Below are 21,283 nucleotides of genomic sequence, written 5' to 3'. Positions count from 1 at the left end.
GAAAGTTAACAAGGATATCCAGGAATTGAACTTATCCCTGCACCAAGTGGACCTAATAGACATCTGTAGAACTCTCCACCCAAAATCAACAGAATATACATTCTTCTCAGCACCACATCGCACTTATTCCAAAATTGACCACATAATTGGAAGTAAAGCACTCCTTAGCAAATGTAAAAGAACAGAAATTATAACAAACTGTCTCTCAGACCACAGTGCAATCAAACTAGAACTCAGGACTAAGAAACTCAATCAAAACAGCTCAACTACATGGAAACTGAACAACCTGCTCCTGAATGACTACTGGGTACATGACGAAATGAAGGCAAAATAAAGATGTTCTTTGAAACCAATGAGAACAAAGATACAACATACCACAATCTCTGGGACACATTTAAAGCAGTGTGTAGAGGGAAATGTATAGCACTAAATGCCCACAAGGGAAAGCTGGAAAGATCTAAAATTGACACTCTAACATCACAATTAAAAGAACTGGAGAAGCAAGAGCAAACACATTCAAAAGCTAGCAGAAGGCAAGAAATAACTAAGATCAGAGCAGAACTGAAGGAGATAGAGACACAAAAATCCCTCCAAAAAATCAATGAATCCAGGAGTTGGTTTTTTAAAAAAATCAACAAAATTGACAGACCGCTAGCAAGATTAATAAAGAAGAAAAGAGAGAAGAATCAAATAGATGCAATAAAAAATGATAAAGGGGATATCACCACCGACCCCACAGAAATACAAACTACCATCAGAGAATACTATAAACACCTCTACGCAAATCAACTAGAAAATCTAGAAGAAATGAATAATTTTCTGGACACTTACACTCTCCCAAGACTAAACCAGGAAGAAGTTGAATCCCTGAATAGACCAATAGCAGGCTCTGAAATTGAGGCAATAATTAATAGCCTACCAACCAAAAAAAGTCCAGGACCAGATGGATTCACAGCTGAATTCTACCAGAGGTACAAAGAGGAGCTGGTACCTTTCCTTCTGCAACTATTCCAATCAATTGAAAAAGAGGGAGTCCTCCCTAACTCATGAGGCCAACATCATCCTGATACCAAAGCCTGGCACAGACACAACAAAGAAAGAGAATTTTAGACAAATATCCCTGATGAACATTGATGCAAAAATCCTCAATAAAACACTGGCAAACCAGATTCAGCAGCACATCAAAATGCTTATCCACCATGATCAAGTGGGCTTCATCCCTGGGATGCAAGGCTGGCTCAACATTCGCAAATCAATAAACGTAATCCAGCATATAAATAGAACCAAAGACAAGAACCACATGATTATCTCAATAGATGCAGAAAAGGCTTTTGACAAAATTCAACAGCCCTTCATGCTAAAAATGCTCAATAAATTCGGTATTGATGGAACGTACCTCAAAATAATAAGAGCTATTTATGACAAACCCACAGCCAATATCATACTGAATGGGCAAAAACTGGAAAAATTCCCTTTGAAAACTGGCACAAGACAGGGATGCCCTCTCTCACCACTCCTATTCAACATAGTCTTGGAAGTTCTGGCTAGGGCAATCAGGCAAGAGAAAGAAATAAAGTGTATCCAGTTAGGAAAGAAGTAGTCAAATTGTCCCTGTTTGCAGATGACATGATTGTATATTTAGAAAACCCCATCGTCTCAGCCCCAAATCTCCTTAAGCTGATAAGCAACTTCAGCAAAGTCTCAGGATACAAAATTAATGTGCAAAAATCACAAGCATTCTTATACACCAGTAACAGACAAACAGAGAGCCAAATCATGAATGAACTTCCATTCACAATTGCTTCAAAGAGAATAAAATATCTAGGAATCCAACTTAAAAGGGATGTAAAGGACCTCTTCAAGGAGAACTACAAACAACTGCTCAGTGAAATAAAAGAGGACACTAACAAATGGAAGAACATACCATGCTCATGGATAGGAAGAATCAATATCGTGAAAATGGCCATACTGCCCAAGGTTATTTATAGATTCAATGCCATCCCCATCAAGCTACCAATCAGTTTCTTCACAGAATTGGAAAAAACTGCTTTAAAGTTCATATGGAACCAAAAAAGAGCCCGAAGTGCCAAGACAATCCTAAGTCAAAAGAACAAAGCTGGAGGCATCATGCTACCTGACTTCAAACTATACTACAAGGCCACAGTAACCAAAACAGCATGGTACTGGTACCAAAACAGAGATATAGACCAATGGAACAGAACAGAGTCCTCAGAAATAATACCACACATCTACAGCCATCTGATCTTTGACAAACCTGAGAGAAACAAGAAATGGGGAAAGCACTCCCTATTTAATAAATGGTGCTGGGAAAATTGGCTAGCCATAAGTAGAAAGGTGAAACTGGATCCTTTCCTTACTCCTTATACAAAAATTAATTCAAGATGGATTAGAGACTTAAATGTTAGACCTAATACCATAAAAACCCTAGAAGAAAACCTAGGTAGTACCATTCAGGACATAGGCATGGGCAAGGACTTCATGTCTAAAACACCAAAAGCAACGGCAGCAAAAGCCAAAATTGACAAATGGGATATGATGAAACTAAAGAGGTTGTGCACAGCAAAAGAAACTACCATCAGAGTGAACAGGCAACCTACAGAATGGGAGAAAATTTTTGCAATCTACTCATCTGACAAAGGGCTAATATCCAGAATCTACAAAGAACTCAAACAAATTTACAAGAAAAGAACAAACAACCCCATCAAAAAGTGGGCAAAGGATATGAACAGACATTTCTCAAAAGAAGACATTCATACAGCCAACAGACACATGAAAAAATGCTCATCATCACTCGCCATCAGAGAAATGCAAATCAAAACCACAATGAGATACCATCTCACACCAGTTAGAATGGCAATCATTAAAAAATCAGGAAACAACAGGTGCTGGAGAGGATGTGGAGGAATAGGAACACTTTTACACTGTTGGTGGGATTGTAAACTAGTTCAACCATTATGGAAAACAGTATGGCGATTCCTCAAGCATCTAGAACTGGATGTACTGTATGACCCAGCCATCCCACTACTGGGTATATACCCAAAGGATTATAAATCATGCTGCTATAAAGACACATGCACATGTATGTTTATTGCGGCACTATTCACAATAGCAAAGACTTGGAATCAACCCAAATGTCTATCTGTGACAGACTGGATTAAGAAAATGTGGCACATATACACCACGGAATATTATGCAGCAATAAAAAAGGATGAGTTTGCGTCCTTTGTAGGGACATGGATGCAGCTGGAAACCATCATTCTTAGCAAACTATCACAAGAACAGAAAACCAAACACCGCGTGTTCTCACTCATAGGTGGGAACTGAACAATGAGATCACTTGGACTCGGGAAGGGGAACATCACACACCGGGCCCTATCGTGGGGAGGGGGGAGGAGGGAGGGATTGCATTGGGAGTTATACCTCATACCTATAAATGATGAATTGATGGGTGCTGACGAGTTGATGGGTGCAGCACACCAACATGGCACAAGTATACATATGTAACAAACCTGCACGAAAAATTTAAGAGCAAGGATCCTCATCCAATATTGTGAGCATTATTTCTTAGTCTTCCTTCTCAGACCTAGTGGTATTTTTCTCAGTTTCAACTTGATGACTCTCTGAAACAGGAAAATAACCTTTGAGCTCAGTAAGGACAGAGACTGTATCTTTCTCATTTTTGTGGCACTACAGCCAAAAACTGACTGGCACAATACAGATGCTCTGTAAATGTCTGTGGAAACCAAGACAGTTTGGAGTTTGATTATCAAGCCCTTCACAAGGATTGAGCAGAGTAGCTGATGGTATTAGCATAGGGAGAATTCTATATGCATGTCTATAATGTTGTAGAAAGGCCACACCTCAGGTTTGTAGTGTATCTTAAGATTGCCATTTTTAATTAAAAATATCCTGTAGCATTCTTGCTTTGAGAAAAAAACAGTTGGAATTCAAGAGCCCAATAAGAGAATTAATAACTTGGCTTTGAAAATACATGCAATTTCAGAGCTGTCAATTTTAGCTATGTCTCTTTAAATACTTTTTTCTTCTAGAATCCAACTGGGTAGATGAAGTTTGTTTTTTTTTTTAATTCCATTATAGAAGTAATAGCCTTGTTTTGGTGTTTTGTAAGCAGGTAATATTCTGCTGGTGACTGTCTTCGCAGGAATGCATTGCTATGAATTCTGAATTCTATTATTTTACATCTACAGCAGTGTAAAGTGTATTTTTTATAAACAGCAACCTTCACCTCATAAAAATTTATTACATAAGGGCATAAGCAAGTGCTTTTCCTTCTAGTCATTGGCAGTAAGTGATTCATCAGTTTTTCACAGAAAACCAATTTCATTGCAGATGTTCTGTAATTTCCAGTCCTCCTGAATTGTGGAGCCATATCACACAATCCCAATGCAAAGAACATAAGGACTTTTTTAAAGGTCTGTGCTTAGTCTCTTTAATAGGATTGAATATCACTTGCTGTCTCATCTGTTTTATTTTTTTAAAAATTAAGAAATCAGACTCCTTTCCTTTCCTATGTATGTTGATTCCACACATGGGTGGATAACTGGTAGCAAATTCAAAACCAACAGATTTCTTCATATTTGAAACAATGACATTCAGTCTTTTCCCTGGAATCAAAGCAGAACTATTAAGAGAAACAAAAATGTTCCCAAACCTAAATCCTTTTTCTTCAATCATGCTTATTTTCACTCTTTTTTTACCCCAGGGTAAGGAAGTCGGGAAGAGGGCTGGGGGAAATTCAGAAGTATCCATCTGTCAATTAATGGAGCTCCTGAGAATTTTCCTCAGCTAAATTTCCTCCACTGATAACTTGAGTGTGGTTTTGTCTAGCATTTCAAGGTTGAGAAGTGGAAGATGGGTATTCAGTATAAAATATGGAAATAAGAGTGAGGGAAAGCCTGCAGACTCAGTGATGGTCTAAGTCCATGTATGATAAATGAAAATTTCTCAGAAGTACAAAAGATTTCTCTCAGAAGATTAAATACCTCCTAAAAAGCTTATGAAATTAAAGTCCAATTTTTTTAAGAACATCATCCTTGGATTGAAAGGTTGAATCAAAAGCATGATAATTAAATTTACCTATAATACAAAGTTATGAGCTATTGCAAGGGTGAAGTGATAGATTTTCAAGATCACCAGTTTGGTTCTGAAGCTGGTCCTCATTTACTCCTCTGCCTTTCATTGCAGCTCTAGTTACCCACATATTTCCTTTAATGTGTTAAATCAGTAATGCCCATGGACTTGGTCTCTGCAGGGTCACTCTTAGGCAGAGGTCTCCACGTGTGTTTTAAAGGTATAAATATCTGCCCTTACCTCTGCCATGGTTCCTGGAATTTAATCATCAATTGAAAGTAGTATGTCTATAAGGGCAGAGCATTATGTATAATGTAAATTCCATGCAATTTGCTGCCTTCTTTTGTGGATTTCCTGCTAGCACCAGTCAGAGATTAGAGGCAGCTGGAGTGGGAGAAAGGTGGCTCATATACATACATTTATAACCTATAGAACCACCAATCAAAATTTATTATCTTTCCTCATCTCCCTAACCACTAATTACTTTTTATACATTACCTCTTTTTACTTACTATCCCCTAATTCATGTTCATTTTATTTTTATTTTATTTTTTTTTAGAGGCAGGGGTCTTGCCATGTTTCACAGGCTGGTCTTTAATTCCTGGCCTTAAGCAATCCGCCTCGGCCTCCCAAAGTGCTGGGACTATAGATGTGAGCCACTGTATCTGGCCCTCTAAGTTCATTGTAAACTGGCTTCTCCTTTATACAAACTAAAACTTAAAGCCACATGAATGATTAAGCCTAGCCTCTCGCCTCATTCAGCCAAATGATTATTGAACACGTTTTTCAATATGTTTTTTCAGTATGTTGAGCATTAAGAATCCAAAGATAAATAGGAGATTAGAGTCTACCAAAGGAGAAGGCAATGGGAGTAAATATACAAAGTGATTGGGAAGTATATTGAGAATTGAGTGATTTATTTGAGAAGTGAGTGATTGAGAAGTGAGTGATTTATTTCATCAGAGACCTATAGAGGCCTTCCGGGGACAATGACGTTTCGGTTTAGTCTTGAGGTATATAGGATATCTTCAGGTTAAGAAATTTAAAAAGGACATCAAAATGGGATATACACACATATACACACACATCACCCACAGACATATATACATATGTTTTTATGGATATGTGTGTGTATACACAGAACCGACAGATTTCCTCATATCTGAAAACAATAACATTCAAGAATATCTTAAGAGTATGTAAGTTATTGAGACTTAACACATGAGCCCCTAACAGCCAAGTTTAGATGAGTAGTCATTCAACAATCATCGAGGACTCACATTCTGCCAGACACTGTGCTAGGTAAGCATCAAGGACGCAAAGACAGTAAATACAGGACATGTTTTCTGCCCTTAAGAAACTCACAGTTTTCCTGAAAACTGGTTAATCACTATGGAAAACAGGGTCCAGTGAGAACAGAATTTTATGCAAGAACAAGGTGAAGATGGAGTCGTAACATAAGACATCCTTTAGAAAAGAAAGCACAGACTGGTAATCCCAAATTGAGATTTTTCCAGGGCCACTAGGAAAGGCTAAGGATGCCTTGGAAGACAAAGGGAAGCAAAACTAGAGAAAGGGCTGTTGAAAGAGGACAGACCAAGTAGCAAACAAATTTTAGCTGAAATGAACCAAAAATTCATCATTCTAACAGATGGCTGGTACCCTTTTAGAACTTTTTACTCTGTGAGATGTGTTACAAGACACTCTTTACAAAAGAGGCAACTAAGTAATTTCCCCAAGGTTACACAGCAAGGGTGAGAACTGAGGTCTTTCTGATGCAAAATCTACCCTCTTTCTACAACACCCAGTTGCCTTTCAGTTTTATCTCACAATTGCTACCAGAGGCTCATTGTTTAACTGGCTTGTCCATACCCTCTGCAATACACTGATCTCAACAAAAATCAGAAATGTGTCAAATTAAAAAAAAAGGTCACGCAGATGGAACTACCACTTAAAGTACGGGCGATATGAGAATAGAAACCAACTAGAGTGTCCTGAGTAAATTGAGATAGGAGATATACAGTATATTCTTGAGATACTTGGATACATGAGAGGAAAAGCCCACGTCAAGACTTTCTTTGAGTCAAGAAAGGGAGGATAATGATTCAGAAAGGAAAGAGTTATTGTTTTCTCAGAAATCAACATTGTGCCTCGTCCATGGTCGTACTCAATAATTACTTGTTGAATGACTAGAAGAATGAATGTCAAGGGAAGAGGAAAACACTGGAGATACTGATTTTAACTTACATATTGGCAAAGCTATTTTCTGGTGGTGATGTTTGTAATAAAAATACCAAGTATTGTTGGGAGTATAGAGAAGTTAGCATCTTCTTAAACTACTGTACCAGTGTAAATTTTTCTGGAGAGCAGATTGGTTATATGCATCAGCAGCTTTAGAAAATGCCTCCTTTTTCACAAGAAATTATAGTTCTATAATTTAATACTGCTAATAGAAGGATTCATTTACCAGGATGTGCATCTCTATTTACTATGGCAAAAATTGCCAACAACCAAAAATCTCCCAAAGGAGATACATTACATAAACCATGCTGTAAAAGAATATTTAATAACACTGTAGTATTTTCTTATCTATTATTTAGTAAAAAGTAAAAGTTGGTTATAAACAGAATGTACAATATCCTGTTTTCCTAAATACAGAACATGTATATTTTTATATTTATATAAGTCTATTATAAAAGACTAGATAAATTTGTAGTAAAAATGTTGGCAGTAGCCATCTATGGGAGATTTAGGTAATTTGTATTCCTTTCTATGTGATTGTATGTATTCTCCAAATTTTCTACAATAAATATATAATTATTTTATAAAAGGAAAAAAATAGGATCAGGCTTGTGGCTCAGGACTATAATCACAGCATTTGGGGAGACCAAGGTGATAGGATTGCTTGAGGCCAGGAGTTCCAGGCCTGCCTGGGCAACATAGTGAAACCGTGTCTCTACAAAAAAAAAAAATAATAATAATTAGCTGGGCATGGTGCTGCATGTTTATATTCCAAGTTGCTTGGGAGGTTGAGGCAGGAAGATTGCTTGAGCCTGAGAATTTGAGCAAGACCCTGCCTCAAAAACAAAACAAAACAAAAACAAAAATACAAAAACAAAAATTAAAAAAAAAAACAAAAATGTAAAAGCAAGTAAGAAAATGAGAAAAATAGTTTCAAATTATATAAAAAGTCGAGTTAATGTACTTAATTCCCACCTATCTACCAAAAAATAATGAGCACAAATAGAAGAAAAAACAATCCTCAGAACAAAAGAAATGAAAATGGCTAATGGACTTATAAAAATATGTTCTACTTAGCCAGCAATGAAAGAAATGGTGATTAGAATCAAATTAGAATAACAGTGTACTATATGAATATGAATATTTATTATTGTTGAAAGCCCAGTAATGATATACTTGGGGAAAGCAGGTTTCCAGTATGAATGAAGAGCCTTAAACAACCCATAGCTTTTGACCCAAGATTTCTACTTCTCAGAATCTGTCACAGTAAAGCATTCAGAAATGGGGACAACGAATTATGCAAAACATGTATATTACAAAATGATATGCACTCCTATGGTTTACATATGTGTATGTTGAGGAATTTATGGAATAAATCCTAGGAAAGCTTACATTGAGTCACTTGAGGTGTTTTGACTGAGACTGAAAATTAAGGAAGATAACTTCTGCATGTTGATGTACAATATTTTCAATTGGTAACAATGATAATATCCTAAATTCAGTTATGGTTGGTGTCTCATAAAGGTGTACATTTCTAGTCATTTAAAAAATGCTACTTGAATCGAATTTTTTTTTTTTTTTTTTTTTTTTTAGTTAGCTTGTTAGATCAAGCCAACAAGGAAATAAAAAAACAACAATGAAGAAAAGGGTATTGTGTTTGTTGTTATTGCTGTTGCTGCTACAGTTTTTATCTTAAGTGCCTGTCACATGGTAACATTCTATAAATGAATATTGAGGAATGGACCTCCTACAAATTAAATGTGAGTCCTTCTTTTTAAATAGATGTTTGAGTTTAACTGAGTTCACTGTACCACCGATTTTTCCAGTGTTTATTTTCCTCTGTTTCTTACAATTCTGATTAAACTGCTATCACCAGAAATAGGTATTTGTATACATAATTGCTAGACCCAATGTTCTACCTGGCTAAAAACACCAAGTCTAAGATATTCTGATCTATCAGAAACTGTTTCTAATCTTCAGTGAGGCCTATGGTTTGGAAGGCAGAGTGTGTTCCAAGATGCTCAGCAACCTCTTGAACCAGGAAACAGGATCTTTATCTTCCTGACCTTCTATTTATCTTTTGAAAAGACAGAAGTAATAACATTAGCTGTGTAACTAACCTACTAGCTCAGATTCCTCTTTGTCCTTCTTAGTGGGCTCTTTCCATTTTTCTGTTTTCTTTCAGCATTCTCTACTGCTGAAGTATTTGGAAAAAACAAAACAAAACAAAACTTTTCTATTAACTTACATTTTTTATGGAAAAAAATTTATTTTCTTTAAATTAGTTGGTCAAGTTAACATTCAGTGAAAACAAGGTATTTGATGTTTATTATTCTTTCTTTCTTGTTTCAGTGAAATATAGATACTTTATACTTGTATACTTATTAACAAAGTCAGGTCCTGACTGAAGACCTCCGTTTTGAAATAAAAATGATGTCCTAGCTCTAAAGTACGTCCAGTCAAAGCAATTGAGTTCAAAGCACAAAACAACACTAGCAATCTCATTATGTACATTAGAAAATATGGGGAATGCAGGCACATAATCTATCCAAAGACTAATCAAGATTTCATCCACAACTCTTCATACTAAAATAATCTATCAAGTAGGATTTTTAGGCTAAAGCTATGTAAAATCACAGTCAACTGTAGTAAACATTATACTGGTATGCAAATATAAAAAATTAAGTGTTTCCCAAGGTTCTTCTATTTTTTTCCTGAATCTTTGTAGTCGAGGAATTACTCCTTTTACAAAAACCAAATGTTCTTCCTCTTCCATTGCATAGTGGGCTCTTATCTGTGATCATAGATTTACTGGCCACAGTGCTTATTTGGTAAGTAATCATAAAATCACAGGCTTGAAAGTACTTTTTTTAAAGAATACCTCTATAAAACCTTTATCAATTGGGTATTCAGACTCCATTTTATTACTTTCAGTAACTGATTTCACAGTCTCCCAAGAAAAAATCAGTCATGCTTTTGAGATGTTTTATTTACTTCAAGTGTTTACCTGTCATTTAAAAATAGTTGTCTACTGGTTATAATTCTGTCTTGTAAAGCCATTAGAAAAAGTAGAATATTCCTTCCTCAAGAGAGTTCTTTATATATTTGAGGTAAAACACAGCATGATTGTCTTCATTTACTCATGTCCAGTCAGTCACCCCTAGCACCAACCATACACCCATGCTGCAATGGAAGCTGGGTCAAGAAGTAGCATGGGAGCTGAAATTCAGGCTACACTTTATGTGCTAAGTGTTGGACCCCAACACTGGGACTGTATCCACCCGTAGAAGATGTCTTTTTATAATTTTCATGAAAGTACTTCCATTTTGGTCCTCTTGTCTTGCTTTTTATCTATATGATTTAGTTTATCTCAGAAGAAACCTTCCTTTTATTGAGACAAAGTTGTCATCTGAGTTTAGGGGACCTGTGTTCTTTATGTGACATGATTTCTAATCTCCCCTCTCTGGTTGTCTCCTAAATTTTTCTATTGTTATCAATATGCCAACATCACTAACTTCTGAAAGATAGATTTTTTCTTAATCTAATTGTTCCTAAAAGTTATATATTGTTATACAATAAATTATACTGTAGCACCATTTTTATTATCCTGAGATTCTATCCTTCAAAATAGCTCTTGTCTAATTACTTTATCAAAGCTGAACTTTTGGACCTGGCTTTCGATGACTTATAGATTGGATCTATCTTATTTGAAAATTTAACCCAAAAGGTTCAAAACTGAACTGATTATCATTATCCCCAAACCCTCCTCTTTACTATGTTCTTTTGATTATCCCACCATCTATTTAGTTACAATGAAAGATAAGCTGTAATTATTTCTTGACTTCCCCTCCTCTCTCACTCTTCCATTCAGTTGTTCTCCCAGCTCTGCAATTCTACATTTGTATTGCCTTATATATCCTTTCTACTCATTACTCTTCATTTCTACCTCCCTGCCCTAGTTTGGATTATAATACTCTCTGACTTCCTTGTCTCCTCTCTAGACACCCAATGCATCTCTAACAATGCTGCTTGCTATTTAAATTTTAAATTAATCAGATCTTTTAAGTCTGTTTTCATCTTGCTAATAAAGACATGTCTGAGATTGGGTAATTTACAAAGGAAAGAGGTTTCATTCACTCACAGTTCCACATGACTGGGGAGGCCTCACAATCATGGCAGAAGGCAAAGGTGGAACCAAGTCAGGTCATACATGGCGGCAGGGAAGAGAGCATGTGTAGGGGAACTCCCCTTTAAAAAACCATCAGATATCATTAGACTTATTCTCTATCACAAGAACAGCATAGGAAAGACCCACCCCTATGATTCAATTATCCCCCACTGGGTCTCTCCCATGACATGTGAGAATTATGGGAGCTACAATTCAAGATAAGATTTGGGTGGGGACACAGCAAAAACCATATCAGGCCTCTACACTGTTTTAAAAGTTCTTTGATGGTTTCCTATTTAAGTAAAAGGAGAAATGCCTAATTCATTTGACATGACTTCAAGAACCTTTGATTCTTTCCCCCATCTGCTCTCCACAATGGAAACACCATAGACTTCTAGGGTTTTTTTTGTGTGTGCTTCAGATGCTTCCCACTTCTTTGCAAATGTCAAAACTAACATGGCTTCAACAACCTATTATCTTTGTTTCTAGTTCATGTCAATTTTCTGTGGTCTTAAATACTAATCATTCTTCATAATCAAGGTAGAAACTAGTAGTTGGAATTTATTTATTGTGAATCAAATACATTCCCTAAAGATGGCACTTTAAATTTCACCATGATTTCTGATGGTTTTTCTCTTCTTAAAAGTGTGATATAAATTTATCATTTCCACTCTTAGTAGACTCTGCCCTGTTGTAAATGACAGCAGCACATTTGATTATAATATTATTTGTACCTCTTGCTCATTATCTGGCACTTAGTGAATTTAATATACTTTCAAACTGTAAGAACTTTAATATTCCTGCTCTGCAAGTCCACAGATTATGGAATCTTCATATAAGAGCATGACCACGCCGGGCGCGGTGGCTCAAGCCTGTAATCCCAGCACTTTGGGAGGCCGAGGCGGGCGGATCACGAGGTCAGGAGATCAAGACCATCTTGGCTAACACGGTGAAACCCCGTCTCTACTAAAAATACAAAAAATTAGCCAGCCGTGGTGGCGGGCGCCTGTAGTCCCAGCTACTCGGAGGCTGAGGCGGGAGAATGGCATGAACCCGGGAGGCGGAGCTTGCAGTGAGCTGAGATCGCGCCACTGCACTCCAGCCTGGGCGACACAGCCAGACTCCGTCTCAAAAAAAAAAAAAAAAAAAAAAAAAAAGAGCATGACCACATTTACTGAAACATTTACTAATCGTTTTCCCCCATACTAAGTAACATGAGAGGATTTGAACCTATGAAGAAGCTAGTTCTAAATGTGTCTTACATTTTCTTTTGCTATGTTATGTTGAAACATCAAGATGTTTTCATGCAAAAAAGAATTTAACGTAACTTCTTATCAGCAGGAAGCTCGCTTGGCTCCTTGTTATCAAGCGTTTCTGATTGTTCAAGTAGAGACAGGGTAGATAAAAAGTCTCCTAAAAGTTTAAAATAATTTGAAACCCAAAGATGGAAAGTTGGGCTGAGACAGATCAGATCTAAACCTGAAATACACTAGGGTATCCAGACTTCCTACAGTTTCAAAAGTGATAGAGATCTGCTGTCTCTCTTTAAGCTCAATACTCTCTTGCTTGAGTAACATATTTCTTAAAAACAAATAGTAAACAACAACCTCTCTTATTAGGATCTTAAGTATTTGAGTTAATTGAAAGGTCAATATCTAACTGGCTTCGAGTTTATCTCAAAAGATTCAAACCTCAAGGAGGAAGAGCAACTGGACAGATCATAGTTCCTGGGGATGCACCACAGCCATGCTGCTCCAGGAAGACACAGATATGAATTGAAAGGTAGGAAACCTAGACTGAAGAAGACAGTGCATGAAAATAAAACAGGACAAGGCAGTCTGTGACATCACAGATCCAGAAGCACAGAAACACAGTCATTTTAAAATTGATCTCTCATTTCTTCTTTCTATGAAGTGAATTATTAATATTTATGTTGTTTGAATAGTATTGCTACTTGAAAAAGACAAGTATCTAGAGTTAGTGCCCATTGTTACCAATCAATGAGGAGAAGGGTGAGATATTAGCTATCTAAGAAGAGAGCGGAACCATCTCATTGTGATTAGTCTGAACTAGAGCCCCAGAGTCTTTTGGAATCTGATTCATTCCATCTGTTTTCATGGCAAGCATTTCATTACCTTATCTGAACTCTAGCAGTCTCTAAAATGTGTTTTTCAAACTACAGATCACAGCCCCCTAGGATTCATTAATCAATTTAGCAGGCTGAGAAGAGCTATTTTGAAAATAAATAAAAGTAAGTAAAAGATAAAATAAATGTCCTCACTCATGTAAAGGGTAATGTATTAGTCAGAACAGACTAACCTATACTTGATATCTAAATGGCTTTAACAAAATAAAAATCTCCTTATATGTGCAAAGCCAATGCAGGTTAAATGAGCCCCTTCAGTCTTACAACTTCACAACATGGAATGAGTGGTCTCCAAGACAGCGTGCCACCTGCGGCAGTGGAGAGAGAGGTTCAGAGCCACACAAGGTGTATTCAAGAGGCAGGCGTGGAAGTGGCTTGTATCACTCCTGCCCATATCCCATGGGCCAGTACTTGGTTGCATGGATCCAATTTACCTGTAAGGAAGACTGCACAATGCAGTCTTCTCGTGCATATGGAAGAGGAAGTGGAAATAGAATTTAGACCAAGACACTGTCATTACACCCATTCTTCATTGTGTTGAACATATATAAGCTTCTGTAGAAGAGATAAGTCAGCTATTTTAACAAATACCTAAACTTTCCTGAAACAGTAAGCAGCAATTTTATTTCTTTTCTGAAAAGAAGATACTATCTGTCACCAATGGGGCAAAAACTAAAGTTTATTTTTAGGTATTTGGATTTTCCTATCATGTTGATTAAACTGACATGTATTGAGCACCTGCTGAGTGTGCTGGGCCCCATGGAAAAATCAAAGATGGATGAGATAGCAGTTCTTCCTGTTTCTCTGTCATCCCTTTCTATACCATCATTATTTATCCAACTGTGTACTACCTCAGAGCTATTCCACAAGACCCCAGATAACCACACTTGGAGACTGTCTTTTTCCCTAAAAAATTGGAAATAAGCAAAATTTCCCCAGTTAGAGAAAAATTGCTACCTTATTGTGAAGAATTCCAATTCTAGTAAAGAATAACTAGTGGACAAGACTACTTGTCCAGGCTTCTGACTTCTTTTGCTCAGACTTCCTCCATGGATTCTGCATCCATTGTCCCTTAGTCCTAAAGTTTTGGTGCCTGCCTCTGACTAGATGATGCTATAAACTGAATTGTGCCCTCCACCCATTCATGTATTGAAGCCCAAGTTCCCAATGGGACTTTATTTGGAGATGGGGATTGTAGGTGGTAATTACAGTTAAATGAGGTTATAATGCTGAAGTCCTGACCTGATGGGATTGCTGGCTTTCTAAGAGGAAGAGATCTTTCTTTCTCTCCACTCTACGAACTGAGGGAATACTGTATGAGGACACAGTGAGAAGGTGTCCATCTGCAAGCCAGAAAGAGACTTCTCACTGGGACCTGAGCATGCAGGCACTCTGATCTCAGATTTCCAGTCTCTAGAAATATGAGAAAAATGTCTGGTACTTATACCACCTAGTCTGTGGTATTTTGTTTATGGCAACCTGAGCAGACTAAGACAGATGCTTACCTTGGACAGTCAATAATAGGATATATAAGGATTAAATATCTCCTTCTCCGTGCAGTTCCTTTTGCCTAACCAAGCTGAGTTCATTATTCCTATTTTTCATGCTATAGTCATTGTTTGTGTACACATTCTCTTGTGTATTAAAATGTAAGTTCCTGAAGAGTGGGAACTAATTCAAAGATAATCCTTCATGGTAAGAACACATGAAATAAATATGGAATGCTGTGTCAAGGTCACAAAAAAGTGTGATTTAGTAAGTATTGTGTTCGTGTTTTATGCAAGTTACCTATCTTAATACCTAAACTAACCATAAGAGGCAAACATTATCCACATTTCACAAATGAGAAAACAGGCTCAATAAGTCTCTGATGTCATACTGTAAGTAATCAGTGGAACTGAGATTTGAACCAATGCGTGTTGAACTCCAAAGCTCATTTTCTTTTAATATTGTATTATAAACCTCCCCTCTTTTCTTTCCCCATATCTTACCCACCTTTTGGACTTGCTTTCAGAACCCTAGCTCAACCTTAACCACTGTATCATCTCTACCCTTTACCTACTTCTATGCTTTCCACCATCTCTATCCCCTAAACCTATTTGGCTTTCCTTGTCCTTAACACATTGGTATCTACATTATTGGAGCTGATACTTTGATTAAAACAATGCAATATTGTACTACTGAGTGCCTCTATATTTAATTATTTAACAATTACTTTCCTTAGTGTGCTAGTCATGATAATATAGCTAATGAATCAACTTAATTAAATAAAAACATGTTTGTTCTGTTTTCTTTTAAAAATATAATCTGATTCTCTTCTTCGTTATATTTATTGCTACAAAATTACAAGCTAAATAATTTGTTAAATTGCTTAAATCCATTGGGTTTATTCTATCAGGAGTGGAAATATTTGTCATCACAAATCTTTAATTACTTTTCCCACTCATAGTAGGCACTTACAAGTGACATATGATATGAATTTCTTAAATTATTGCAAACAAAAGAACAGTAAAACATTAGGTTCCTTAAAAGCCATAAATATTTTGATGATTCAGACAATAAGCAGCAATATAAATAGATTAATAAAATTAAGCATGGTTCATATTCATTCTCTGGTGCAATTGATCCAGTAAAACATGATGCCATTCTAAGGTTTAAGGAGCCCTTGTAGCCGAAGGCTTAAATATGTCATTTTAAAACAAGTGTATCATTTAGATTTAATCGACTGTCCTCAAAGTATATGGCTTTAAAATATTTATGAGTGATTTTTGGTTATATGCAACCCACAGCAAGCCAGATTAAAAATAATACCGATAATAACCCATAATTTTGTTTTCAAAACAATTACTTTCCTAATCACTGGTAATGTTTATATTATTCTTTGGGTTACTATTTTCATTAAATAAAAGATCTCCGAGTTTTAGCGCAAAGATAGTCCCACTATAGGGTTTTAAATAAGTGAAAGCCTGTTATAAAAACCATGGGAGCTAGACATAAATTGAAGCTGCCATTGAAATTAATCTTTGCTCAATTCTGGATTTTAGGGTTCTTTTCATACTCTGAGATTAAAGATTTTGTGGAGAAAAGAATCAAAATCCCAAAGTGTGTCAAAATGCCCTATAAGATACAAATACTTTATTTGAATATGCCAAAAGAAAAGCTCTAACTACTGTATAATATTACATAGGTGTTAGCCTGGATCCATTGATTCTAGGGTTAAAAATTTAAAAAGAGAATACATATAAAATGATTGGCATTCTTATTGACTTCAATTTAATTTTTATAAGGGTTGTTAGTCCTGCGCCAGTTGCCCCTTAATTGTTCAGCAAGGTCTCCAGTGGCCTTCTTCTCCACCTCTGTATTCCCAAGCAGTGCAATCTAATTGCAAATAATGGCTAACTATGAATCATGTAAATTTCATTCCATGGAAAGCCACATGGAAACTTCCACCACCAGGAATACCATTCACTCCAGTTATCAGATATTCTAGGTTATTTGCACCACTGCTCTTGTTCAGTCATTCATTGTGTATCTTGTGCATGTCTGCCAGTGGCTGCTGTGTTTAGCATGAGAAAAACAAAGTGAGAAGACATCGTTCCCCGGCTTAATGCACACAAGTTGTTCAATGTGTCAGGAATTACTGTGTTTTAATTCTCACAACAGCTGCCTTATAATGTAGATATCACCATTTTACAGATGGGGACAATCGCAACAAGAAACCTGAGACTCTGAGAGGTTAAGTGTTAAGTCAAAGGTCATAGAGCTAATGGGTAATGGAACTTGTATTCATATGAAAGGTAGTTTGATCTCATTTCAAACCTATGGCCCTTTTATTATTGAGTTCCGTGTTCTCCATCAATTTAACTATACAAAAGCTTATTGCATTTATTTTGTTTGTAAGTCTTCCCTAAATCATCCTCATTCTTTATATTCTTAAAGTTGACATTCTCCTGTCTAGAATGCTGTTTTTAATATACTTGATTTAACAAAAATAATATTTAAAATATTTTAGGTACTAACATGCCATACAGGGGCTTGCGCAATAAGTAAGTTTTTACTTCCCTAATATGCAGAGAGAATAGGTCCACAGAGACCACCTCTGCAGGAGCCCATTCTCTAGGCCAGTCATGACAGTGAAGCAGCCTTTGACGAGAAAGAGTGTGGTCAGGAAGAAGCATGGCTTGACAAAGAGCCAGAGAAGAGTCTCATTCATTCTAGAATTGGAGGAGTGATTTTTAACACGCCAGGAAGAAGTGAGTCAATAAGGAAGAATGTAAATCAAAAGGGTACATGTAAAAGGAAAAACACAGTCACTTTTATGTAAATTGAAAGATCTGCTTTTGCCAGGAGGAAATTCTGGGAAAGATCTCTTCTGCACCTCAGCAAAATGCAGGCAAGTTCCCATCTGTTTTCTTCCCTCTGTCAGGAACAATTTTCCCAAACCAGTGGGGCATACAGGACTAGAATGGAAATGGGATGGATTGGAACTCATCTTTGCTATGAAATCATAGAAGGTGCAGAGAAGCAGGTTTTTTTTTTTTTTTTTTTTTTTTTTTTCTTGTTTGGTTTCTGTTTCTGTGGTTTTTTTCCTTTCTTTTGAGCAGTTTTCAAGAGGTCATATGAGCTTAGTCTCTGCCCTGAGACTAAGACTAAGTCATTTCTAGAATATTTCTAGATTTAAATAGTAGACTGGAAGCCAAGAAGTTAATCATTTCTATTATTTATAAGTTAATCTCCTATGGCAATAAAAATAAAGTTTGTTTTGTTATTTTTTAATTTTTTTTAATTACAAAAAGCAAAGCAATGGGTTTGTGGAATTTTATTAATATAAAAATACAGTTTTAGTTTATAAAAATTTTGAGGACTAATTGTCAAACTGATGTTTCACATTTTTCATATTACATCATTTCTATTTTAACACATACAATTTGGTGTCTTATATTGCCATACGAGTTTATGAGAGAAGGTATGGCACTTAAAAAATGAATTATACGTACATTTTCAGAAATTCAAGAAGCTTATGTCAGTATCCCCCCAGACATTTTTAATCTTTTCTCTAAAATCCCCATTCTTTGGTCAGTAAATTACTTTAATGCCTTAATTTATTCCCACAGTGGTCCCAATGTTAGTTTTATCTTGCTGGTCTAACAAATTACCACAAACGTAGTGGCTTAAAACGACATAAATCTATTATCTTACAGTTCTTAAGTCAGAAGTCCAGTATGAATCTCACCAGGCTAAAATCAAAGTATTGGAGGGTTGTGTTCCTGTCTGGAGGTTCTAGGGAGATCTGTGTCCTCATTTGGCTATGAGCAGAATTCAGTTTTTCACAGTTGCAGGATTAGAGCTCTGTTTTCTTGCTGACTGGCAATGGGGACCTTTAGCTCCTAGAAGCTTCTTTATGGTCATTGTTTATGGTCCTATGTCCCAGAATCAGGATGTTAGAGACTTCTCACATTGCCATCTCTCACTGACCACAAATATAAAAGGCTCTCAGGTTTTAAGGCCTCAACATGATTAGATTGGGTCCATCAAGATAATCCAGGATAATTTCCCTACTTTAAAATCCTTAAACATAATCACATCTGCTAAGTCCCTTTTGCCTTGTAAAATAACATATTCACAGATCCTGGGGATAAGGGATTGGGAGTATTAGGATATTTGAGGGAGCCATTTTTCTGCTTACTACGGCTCCTCCTCCACCATAATGGAAGTCTGGGTTTCTTCATATGATCCACCTTTCCCAATAACTCTCTCAAACTGAGGTGGATCACTACCCCAAATTTGTAATTTAAAAGCTACACATTAGGTGCCATGTTCACTACTGGGATGCTGGGTACACTAAAATCTCAGAATTCACTGCTATATGATTCATCCATGTAACAAAACAACCACTTGTACCCGAAAAGCTATTGAAATAATTTTAAAAAGAGTACAAATGGAAACTCACAAACCATCTTTTCAAATATTTTAAAATTACAAATCCAGTTAGCAAACTGTTAAATAAAATGTCAGTTCTGTTCTGAAAAATATGTCCTCCATAACAACCTGGAAGGCAGGTTCAAATGTAAATTTCTCAGACCTCTAGGAATTCCTCTTAAGAATGTTAACAGAAGGAGAAAGCCACCCGGGCTTATTCTCTTTTCTTTCTCCTTCACATCCTCTATCCAACACTATGCGGGGCCCCAAGTGCAGGCATCTTGGTAACAATGTGATTATTCCAAGCCGTCTAGTCTAGAATGAACTAGTTCTGCTTTTCCAGAAAATCTCTGACTATATTGGTTAGTCCAGCCCCTCATTAGATGAATTACAGAAATTGAAGGAAAACTTGAATAAAGCAAAATGGAAAAAAATACTGAACCACAACAAAAAACATTACATAATCTAAGATAATCATAAATACTAATGAAACAGTACTTGTACAATATGTGTGTACAAGTCATGGACTCTCTAAGATGACAGAGCAAATCTTAGGACTCAGAGATATATCAGTTCAAATTATTTCTCTGCTTTTTCTTGGACAAATCACTTTACCTCTTTTAGCCTCAATTCTCTTGTGTATAAAATGGTGATAAGAGTATACTTGATAACTTATGATAAAAACCTATGACAATTTCAAGATAAAACAAAGAAAAATAAACATGTAAAAGTGGTTGGTGCCGTACACATAGTAAGTATTCAATAAAAGCACTCATTATTAAATACTGAATTTAAACAAAGTTAAATTTTATACTAATCAATTTATGTCGTACCTAAAACCGAATGACAGAAAAAGGTGAAAAATTAAAGCATTACAAAAGATATGAAGACAAAAGCATCAAACCAAAGAAGCCAATATCAATAATCACCAAATTAGAAGTGAAGACAAATAATGATTAGCACAAAGGAGAACCATAATCTGATTTTCACTTTAAAAGTGTAAATGTGGCTATTAGGTTGACAATAGATTGTGGTGAAACAGAATGAGATGACAAATTTATTTCTCTCCTATATGAAAAAATAAATCCAGAGGTGAGCATCCCAAGTCTGGTCTGGAGGTCTCATAAGACATTAGAGACCCAAGTTCCTTCTGCTAACCCTCTGCTATACAATCCTTTGAACATTGACACTATTCTCAAAATCACAAGATGGCTACTGACTCTCTGGCCATGACATCCATACTCCAGCAGAAGGAAGTAGGAAAGGCAAAGTTAACTCCATTAAAAGCCTATCTGGAAGTCTCACCCTCCACCTTCTATTTACATTTCATTGGCTAGGACATTGTGACATGGTCACACTCAACTTGAAACTGGGAAATGAAGTTTTCAAAAAAGACATATTGCTGTCCAAATTAATATTAGGATTCTGTTATTTAGTTTAAAAGTTGAGCCTGAATATTGGGTAAGCAACTAACAGCTTCTGCTACAAATCCTAGGACCCATAAAAACATATTTGGAGGGGAATGTGCTTTTATAGATTTAAGAAGTGACACAGAAAACAAAAAAGAATTAAGTTAATAAATAAATCTAAAAACTTGCTTTTTATTTACTTTTTTTCTAAAAACATTGGTGACCTTTTTTTTTTGTAATTTTTATTTCAGGTTTGCGGGTACATGTGAACGTTTGTTACATAGATAA

At 36.1% G+C, this 21,283-nt stretch overlaps 1 long non-coding RNA gene across 1 annotated transcript; it reads left to right on the top strand.

Annotated features, from left to right (window-relative positions):
• Window positions 1-4,832: 4,832 nt before the first annotated feature.
• Window positions 4,833-7,029, top strand: LOC104653992. Its single transcript, XR_746756.2, has 2 exons — window positions 4,833-6,007; window positions 6,045-7,029. It is a non-coding gene; the product is annotated as an uncharacterized LOC104653992 (long non-coding RNA).
• Window positions 7,030-21,283: the final 14,254 nt, after the last annotated feature.

The sequence above is a fragment of the Rhinopithecus roxellana genome, chromosome 9 (genome assembly GCF_007565055.1).
Source record: "Rhinopithecus roxellana isolate Shanxi Qingling chromosome 9, ASM756505v1, whole genome shotgun sequence".
NCBI lineage: Eukaryota > Metazoa > Chordata > Mammalia > Primates > Cercopithecidae > Rhinopithecus > Rhinopithecus roxellana.
This window is presented reverse-complemented; position numbering and strand designations above follow the sequence as displayed.